At 40.5% G+C, this 9,529-nt stretch overlaps 1 pseudogene; it reads left to right on the top strand.

The window, feature by feature from the left end:
• Positions 1-540: 540 nt before the first annotated feature.
• Positions 541-5,445, top strand: LOC124704443 (annotated as a pseudogene).
• The last annotated feature ends 4,084 nt before the right edge of the window (positions 5,446-9,529 follow it).

Below are 9,529 nucleotides of genomic sequence, written 5' to 3' on the forward strand. Positions count from 1 at the left end.
TTATTTTGAACATTTCCAAGCATAGTTTCACCAGAACTGTTATTTTGCAACTGGATCGACTTTTGTGAAGCATCTCATCTATTCTCAATACGAAGGACGGTGAAAATTTCATTGACCCCTAGTCAGCAGTCAATAGCTCATCCTGAATGGTGATACATTTCATCCAAAGTAGATCATGTTGTCACTTGTCAGCTATGATCAACAGAATTTGTACATCATTTTTCATTACTTGTTTAGCTAAGTAAATTCATAGTGTATACAGTATATTTTTTTTGCTTAATAATGCGTAGAGATATGTCAAGAATGTAATTGGTTTTACTAAGTGGTTTAGTGTTTGAAATTGACAATCTGGGTAAGACAAGGGAGTGCGCGCGCACTCCCCTTCTCGTTCCCCACCACTCCACGCCCCGCCGCCTACCGGAGCCGCCTGCCTTCCTTCCCTCTCCCTCCCGTGCTCCTTCCCTCCACCCACCCACATGCCCGAGCCGAAACCTACATGGCTACATCCGCGTGCGCGAGGGGCCGTTCCCGATCTGCGAGATGTGGCGCAGCTGCGTGTCGCGGGGCCTCAGGGAGGCCAAGGCCGCCGCTGCAGCCGCCACCTCCAGGCGCTTTTCATCTACTACCTCGGTAACTCGTCGCTTCCACCACCTCGTCCCCTCGATTCATCGCATCTAGGCTGCCTACACCCACATTTCTTGGCCCTATTTGGTGTAGTAATGTCTTGATCCGTCATCCGTGGTCGTGATGCGGTCGGTGATGGTGACACCCTCGTTTTGAAGTGTATTTTATTTATACAAAATGGGCAAACTATCCGGGAACAGTTTTGGTGATAGTCATGTGTAGTTGGACCACTACGGTAAGATTTAACGTGATGCTACATGATTTGCTTCAGTCGATTTCACAATTGTTGTGCTATGAGATTCCGATGATAATGGACTGGGGTTTGTGCTTGTAATTGCAGTCCTACACGGTGGTGGATCACACATACGATGCGGTTGTGGTCGGAGCTGGAGGCGCTGGGCTCAGGGCGGCGATTGGGCTCGCAGAGCTTGGGTTCAACACTGCCTGCATCACCAAGCTGTTCCCCACACGGTCACATACTGTGGCAGCACAGGTATTGGACCACCTGCTTTTCTGTTTGTCCTGGTCAGACCGGCTGGTTTATTCTGTGTGAAATGCAAGCTGCAAACTGGAAGATGTGTTTAATTGGACTGCAACTTTATCAATTCACGCGAAGAATTTTGGAAAACTGAATGTAGCAGTTGTCCCTCTTGAAGTTAGGTAGACTTGAAGTGTGTACAATGGTACCACTTTCAGATTGTTATTCTTTATTTTGGAAATTTCATGTTTTATGCTTGCTCACTGGTAGTTCATGTAAGAATGAAGTCATGAATCCGTACGTGGTTTACCTGTATTAAAGTAGATTCAGAAATCGGAACTTCGGACAACGGTGGTACTTGCATGATTATTGTCCTTTTGTAACTTAGGTTTGAAGCCGCTTGAAGTTTGTTATGGGATGGTCATCTGTTAAGTTTGTGCATTCTTGTATTTCCTTCCCAATAGTTTAGTTTATTTTGTGTCCATTTTAATCCTTATTATATTGCTAATTAAAGTTATCTATAGTTCCACACCCTATACTTTTGATTGTTCCATCATTCTCACTCCCGATGGATCAATATATAAACTCACTGAGCATGTGGGAAAATTTGTACTTAGTTTTGTAGGTGAGTATAAGATTCAAGGCTTTGTTGTACATATCTGGATGATGATTTATATGTTTTGTTGTGCACTCCTGCCTGCAGGAGAATGCTCTATGTGTTTTTGTCTTTCGTTATTAACACTTCATAATTCAGGGAGGTATAAACGCCGCTCTTGGAAACATGACTGAAGATGACTGGAGGTGGCATATGTATGATACAGTCAAAGGAAGTGATTGGCTTGGTAAGTTTAGGAGGAACAATTTAAGAAATGCATGACAATGTTTCAAGAGGTTAGCTTATTTTTTTATTTGACTCCTTTGATTTTAAGGTTTTAACCTGCTATTCTTATTCATTCCAGGTGACCAAGATGCTATCCAGTATATGTGTAGAGAAGCATCAAAAGCTGTTATAGAGCTTGAGAACTATGGATTACCATTTTCCAGAACTGAAGATGGGAAAATTTATCAACGTGCTTTTGGAGGTCAAAGCTTAGATTTTGGAAAAGGTATTTTGTCTTCCATCATCATTTTGAGCTTGCAAATATGCAGCTGTAACATGTTTCTTATTGTTCTTTCTCTGTTTCTAATTAATCTTCAGGTGGCCATGCCTATCGATGCGCTTGTGTTGCTGACAGAACTGGGCATGCTATGGTACACACCCTTTATGGTCAAGCAATGAAGCACTATACTCAGTTTTTTGTTGAATATTTTGCGTTGGATCTTATCATGGACAAGGAAGGTACTTATTTATTTGGGTGTCCTGGTACTATCCAAGGTCCAAGATATGCTTATTTTGAATCATTGTGCAATACTCTACTACATGGTGTAGATTTGCATAATTTCCATATGTGAAGAACAGTCTTCAATTGCCCCATATTTGTTTGATCTATTTCGTCCCTTTGTATTAACTGTTGCGTTTGTTCACCTGCTCAAGATATTTTTCAATAAGCGTTAAGCCATTGATGCGCTGCCTTTTTTCAGTGCCAGCTTCTAAGCTTTTCTTTTTGCATGGTGACACAAGCTGTTACTCAATGGTTATAATTAGGTCTATCATCTTGCTGACAACTTCTTTTCTCTTCTTGCTTTATTTATCAGGATCATTACAGTGCCTCAGTTCTGCACCGCATGTTTATGACCTGCTGATCAATGCATACTATTTTCTCCAGGCACCTGCCAGGGGGTGATTGCACTAAACATGGAGGATGGTACCCTTCATCGTTTCCGTTCAAGAAATACTATTATAGCAACAGGAGTAAGAATCTTTCTGTCTTAACTAGTACTCCCTCTGATTTCATTTAGTTCGCGTCCTGTGTTTAGTCAAAGTCAAACTTTGTTATGTTTTACCAAGAGTATAGGAAAAAGTATCAACAACCGTATTCTAAAACTATAAAATTTACATTGCAGATGTTAATATTTTTTCCTGAATATTTAGCCAAACTTTACAAAGTTTGACTTTGACTAAACCTAGAACTCAAAGTAATTGTGAACGCAGGGAGTAACCTTTTTTCAGACTTAATGCTGTCTTATTCTAAACCTCAACAGGGCTATGGCAGAGCTTACTTCTCAGCTACTTCAGCTCACACCTGTACTGGTGATGGCAATGCTATGGTTGCACGTGCTGGGTTACCTCTTCAGGTCAGTCGTTTAGACTAAATCTAGTAGATTTAGCTTCTAACCATATGTTATGGTTATATACTTATATCTGTTTGTTGAATTTGCAGGATCTTGAGTTTGTGCAGTTCCATCCTACAGGCATTTATGGTGCTGGATGCCTCATAACTGAAGGTTTTATATACTGAAACTTGTTTATCCTACCGCAGTCACATGTTTATTAACTCTAGCTTGTGCATGGTATATTTTGTCAGTTGATATTGAATTATCAGGCAAACACCCAAATTTTCTTGAATTAGTGGTTCGATAATTTGTTTTTTAGGTGTCTCTGGTGAAGGTGGTATTCTCAGGAACAGTGAAGGTGAGAAGTTCATGTACTGCCGATATGCCCCTATGGCAGGAGATCTTGCAACTCGTGACATTGTTGCAAGATCTATGACAATGGAAATTCGAGAAGGTCGTGGTGTCGGTATGTGCACACTCTCTTTTTTATGCTTTGGGTGGTAATCAATAATCATATGTGGTTGTTATCACAATTTTACTATTTCTATCCTTTTACTTCAGGACCATTGAAGGACCACATTTACCTTCAGCTTAATCATCTTCCTCCAGAAATTTTGAAAGAAAGGTTTCCTGGTATATCTGAAACTGCTGCTATTTTTGCTGGTGTTGATGTTACGAAAGATCCTATTCCTGTGTTGCCGACTGCGCACTATAATATGGGTGGGATCCCGACCAATTATCATGGGGAGGTATGCTTTGAATATGCAGTGCGGTCGTTATTATGGATCTCTATTATTATTATTATTATTATTATTATTATTATTATTATTATTATTACTACTCTATTATTATTATTGTTATTGTTGTTGTTGTTATTATTATTATTATTATTATTATTATTATTATTATTATACGCCTATGGTGTAATCAATGTGCTGCTTGTTTGCGCATTAGGTAGTGGATATCAGGGGTGATAACCCAGACACAGTTATTCCTGGTCTGTTGGCTGCTGGGGAAGCAGCTTGTGCATCTGTTCATGGTGCAAATCGTCTCGGTGCGAATTCACTTCTTGATATTGTTGTATTTGGGAGGGCTTGTGCAAATAGGGTTGCTGAGATTTCCAAGCCAGGCAAGTTCATGTCTGGTTGACTAGTATCCCGTGTTGCTCTTCTTAGCTTATTCTCTATCATGGTGCGCCATGTTTATAGGAGAGACACAGAAACCTCTTGAAAAAGATGCGGGGGAGAAGACCATCGCTTGGTTGGATAAGCTGAGAAATTCAAATGGATCACTGCCTACTTCGAAGATCCGCCTGAAAATGCAACGTATTATGCAAAATAATGCTGCAGTGTTCCGTACACAGGAAACTCTCACGGAAGGTATGAAGACACCATTTGTATACTTTTTGACTGTAAATTTATCTTCAGACCACCTAGCAGTAGGAAGCATATGTGTAAGCTCCAGTTCCAAACTATATGAAAAGTTGTATAATGATGAATTTCCACTTTTTTCTGAACTTATTAGGCTGTGAGCTGATTAGTAAAGCGCAGGAAAGTTTCCATGATGTCAAGATCAGTGACAGAAGTCTCATATGGTAAGTTTCTTTCTCATTAAATTATATTTTGTTATCTGCAGCTTGTTTTTTATGCTTCTAATAATTGCGCTTCATTTTCATTGGTTTCTACAGGAATTCAGACTTGATAGAGACCATAGAATTAGAAAATCTGCTAATAAATGCATGCATTAACCATGTATTCAGCTGAGGCTCGCCAAGAAAGCAGGGGCGCTCATGCTCGGGAAGATTTCAAGGTTTGCTGCTCTTCTCATCATTTGTGCTCTTTTGCATTCGGTCCACGTGTTTCTTTTCTTTATAACATTGCATTTCCTCTTTTTCATCACAGAAAAGAGATGACGAGAAGTGGCTGAAGCACACGATAGGGTTAGTGTCTTCTCTTTATTAGTTCTTTTTGGTTGAATAATCCCATCATTTCATATGTCTGAGAATTTGGCATTATGTTTCATATAGGTATTGGGAGGACGAAAAGGTTAGACTAGACTACAGGCCAGTTCACATGAATACGTTGGATGACGAAGTCCAGGCTTTTCCGCCAAAAGTACGTTCTTACTAATCTGGACATGGCTGCCAGCGCTTCAGTTGTCTGAGAACTTGAGAAGGGTATAGCTTCCAGTGCGGTATTTTCCTCGTGTATACTTACTGAAAGCTCTGTTGATTATACTTTGGTCCTGCGTCACCCTTTGGTAGAAATAAAAAGACACATTCAAAAATTAATGATCAACCATTTGACACTGTAAACAACCTTTTGCATTACCTGCAAACACAACGTTTTTTGCAGGATTTTCTTAAGCTTTGAATTACCAACCTAATTTTTTCCTTACTCCCCTGTTTCCCTTGGCGGGCCTAGAATAACTAAATGCACGGCCATGTTAATTTCTCTGTTACTGTTTGTAATTGCATTTCTGGCATTTAATGTGTTTGAATGAGCGCCCCATGTATAGTATTTCAATTGTAATTTCTGATAACGTGCACTGGAGTACAGCTTTGTTAAGCAGAGCGTCCGTGACTTGATCTATCTGTTCCAACTTCCAGTTATTGTTTTTTTTTTTGCGGGTAACTTCCAGTTATTGTTGTTGCATCTAAGATCAGAGCCATACCATGTACGGTTAAATCGCCATCTAAAAAAGTTAGCTATCAAGAAGATCATGACAGCAGTGATCACTAACACGTCCACGATACCCACAAATGAGCACCCAGGTTAATAGGTTATCACAGATCAGCTAACATAGCATCATAACCAACGAAAAAAATAGAGCGCTAAATGAAATAGCGTACCTTTCTAAAATACGGTACACACGTATAACATGCTAATAGAGCGCTATTTTACAAAATAGCTTGTCACAAAAAAAGCAAACATAACATGTATACTAAGGATTTCGGTAGCTAAATGATTATCCATATCACAATGATCAACAAATCAAATTGATGAAGTCGAGATCACAATAAAATACAAAGATGTGTCACAGTCTAACAAGTAACATCAATTCAACAACCATAGTCACGAACTAGATGGAGACTTATGATTTAAGAAAGATAAGTACACAACTAACACCAAGAGGCATAGTCCAGATAAACTAATAACGTGCCAACAACATCACAGAAGTAGTAATCAACCAAAATCGGATGAACAAGATGGAGAATGCATGGAGTCATCATCCGATTCAGAAGAAGAACCCGCACCTTGCACCTCACCATTACGAAAAACTGGAAACAACTTCTTCCTAGGCTGACAAACTTTCTTTCTTTTTTTTGCAGCAACAACTCTTTCTCGTTGTGATATTGATTCTTCTTCTTCTTCAACATGTACACGCCGTGTGAGGAGTGAGAACTGTCGATGTGGTTCCATGCATGGGCGGATCCAGCTTGTTGGCGAGGGGGGCAGCTGCCCCCCCCCCCCTCAATTGGTAATTCTCCTTGTAATAGTACTCCTAAAGAGTGATTTGCCCTCACTTAAAAAGAATATTTTTACCTATAAGCATATTTTTGCCCACTCTCAATTTTGATCCTGGGTCCGCCACTGGTTCCATGGTTGCCGACGGGTTGAATAGCTAGGGTTAGAAATGGAGATTTCGGCGACTCGTTGGCCAAAAGGCCGAAAATGGCTAGTCAGCTCCTCTATTTCCCTCTAGAAAATAGCGCCGCTACAACGTTATAGAAAATAGAGCGTATAGCACCGCTAATAGATATATTAGTGTTGTAACAATCCAAATATGTATATCGCAACGTTCACGTTTCAAATACGCTATAGCGCCTCTAAAACGCTAAAATAGCGTGCTATTTTTTCGTTGATACTCAGTCGCCTTGACGTTGGCGCGACCGTAGGTCTCGTGATGGGAGATGATGATCTCCTGCCACATGCCATCTTCTTCACCATCTCGAGGATTCCCCTTGAAGGCGAAAGTCGAATCCTCAAGGTATTGGACTAGCAGACAGTGGAGCATGCAGCGACTGCAAGACTGGACCGGTCTGCAAAATATGCCTAAACAAGATATACATAGTGGCATTTTTTACTGGTGGACCATAATAATACCAACAAAACCCAAATGAAAGGGTGGGACACAGCCCAGGTTGGTCCACCTGTAGTGCCGCCAAATGAAATGGCAAGTGGGTGGCGGCATACCCCATGCCCAACCGTGCTACATTAGTTTTTTTTTTTTTTGAGAGCCCGTGCTACATTAGTTAGTTAACAGTAAAACTGAACTACCTAGGAGCCCACCACAGCTATTTAACGCTCTCAGCCGTCCGATCATGCAGTTAGACGTCGTAGATCTTCTGGTCATCCCGCCGAGCATCGCTGGGTCTTTTCACCGCGCCTGAACGCACGCCACTGTCTGCTCAACGTGATAGGGCTTCTGCTCCGGAATTTGGACCTGGGCGTCTTCTGATGAACCGGGCCGAACCATGATTCGTGCGGCCTCTTTCGAGATGGGCCTCCCCTCGCATGGTCGCATCCGAGTGCCCAATCATCCATGCCCACCGCCGCCGTAGTAAGGCAGTTCACTCGCTCTTGTCCTCGCCAAGGTTCCTTTTCTCGGCCGGCCCCCACGTCTTCTTGTTACCGATTGCAGCGCGTTGCCGCCCTGGCTGTCGCTTCCACTTCACAACCAGGGGGAAGCATATGGTAGTATCTCAAACGGCGAGAAGCAACGACGACAGAAACCCTCCACACTCCATCTCTTCTCCTCGAATCCTAGCAAACCGTAGGCTGTCAACTGGTTGGTTGGTCCCCGCGTATAATTCAAGTCGGAGGTGATATATTGGCGGAGGCGTTGTAGGTCAATTCTTTTGTACAGAGGCTGGGTGTTTGGTGCCCAGGCTTCCACATCAACCTCATCTGCAGGTCAGGTAATAGCAATCTTTTTTTAAAAAAAATTAACTAAGCTACATGGTAAATCTAACTTGAATACCAAAGGATCAGAATTGTCTATGGAGGATTAAGGTTCTTGGAGTTTTCTTGCTTTTCTTGGGGGTACTTACAAACAAAAGGTATTTTTAAACTAATTAGTTATACAGAGATTCTTTAAAATTCTATTGTTGATCTTGATCATGATATATGCATCATGTTTGTGCTCAGAAGGAGTATACCTCTCTCACGTCCTGCATAGTTGTTCTCCAGTCATTTGCCATTTATTATCAGATAGCTTCTCTTTTGCATGTCCAAATAGTTACCAACTCCTCATGTAGCCATATGTGTGACCGGAGCTGATAATTTCTTTCACTATTTTGCTTCATTTTTTCCTTACAGTTTTATTATGAATAATTTCATTGACAAAAGACGGGTGTGCAGATATGCTTTCGCTAACCGTGTTTTCTCTAATTTATTTTCACCTTGGACTTTTTGTTTAGTGCTCGATTCAAGGCTTCACATATTTTCATGAGAAGGGCCTCAGAGAGTAGATCAGTAGATGAAAGATTTTCCAATATCTCTTATAATGTTTGTAGCATGCATGCAAGTGTGGGGTCTCCAGTTGCATCCATCATGTTTTTGACTTATATAACTTTAGGTATTGCTATTATGGCCACCTTAAATGATTAGATGTGTACAAATACGTGCCATTTACGATCATATAATTGTCTATCTCTAACCAACAAAATTGAGGGAAATGATGAACCCTTATTGCAAAATAACATATAGTTTTTTGTTTTATGAGATGGCCTATGTCATTGGGATGTGTAATATATGGATTTTGATTGGGACTTGAAGATTAAAATTAGTTTCCGTGATTATTTCAATATATAATATGAGATCTATGTGCCATAGGTAACTGCAGCCACCTTTTTGTTGCATCTCTACCAAATGTACCGATTCCTCCCTATGATTGCAGCACCCAGCTTGTCGTCGCCTCAGATTATTCACTGTGAAGTTTGTACTTAAATATACAAGTTAGTTGGGTGAGATACTACCAATCTTTAACCTTTTCTTGAGATACATAATACTATTACTTGTGGTTCATGTTATATGACACACAACACAATACTTATTTTTATTGTTTACCATGTATAAATGCAATGCTATTTAATACTTAAATATTTACGAAGGCTCAACTGATAGTAAGGCTTGTTAGATGTTACCAAAAAAAATCATATACATGCTCCACCGTTTATATTGATGCATATAATATTTGATGTTTTACTTT

Source organism: Lolium rigidum, chromosome 3 (genome assembly GCF_022539505.1).
Source record: "Lolium rigidum isolate FL_2022 chromosome 3, APGP_CSIRO_Lrig_0.1, whole genome shotgun sequence".
Taxonomy (NCBI): domain Eukaryota; kingdom Viridiplantae; phylum Streptophyta; class Magnoliopsida; order Poales; family Poaceae; genus Lolium; species Lolium rigidum.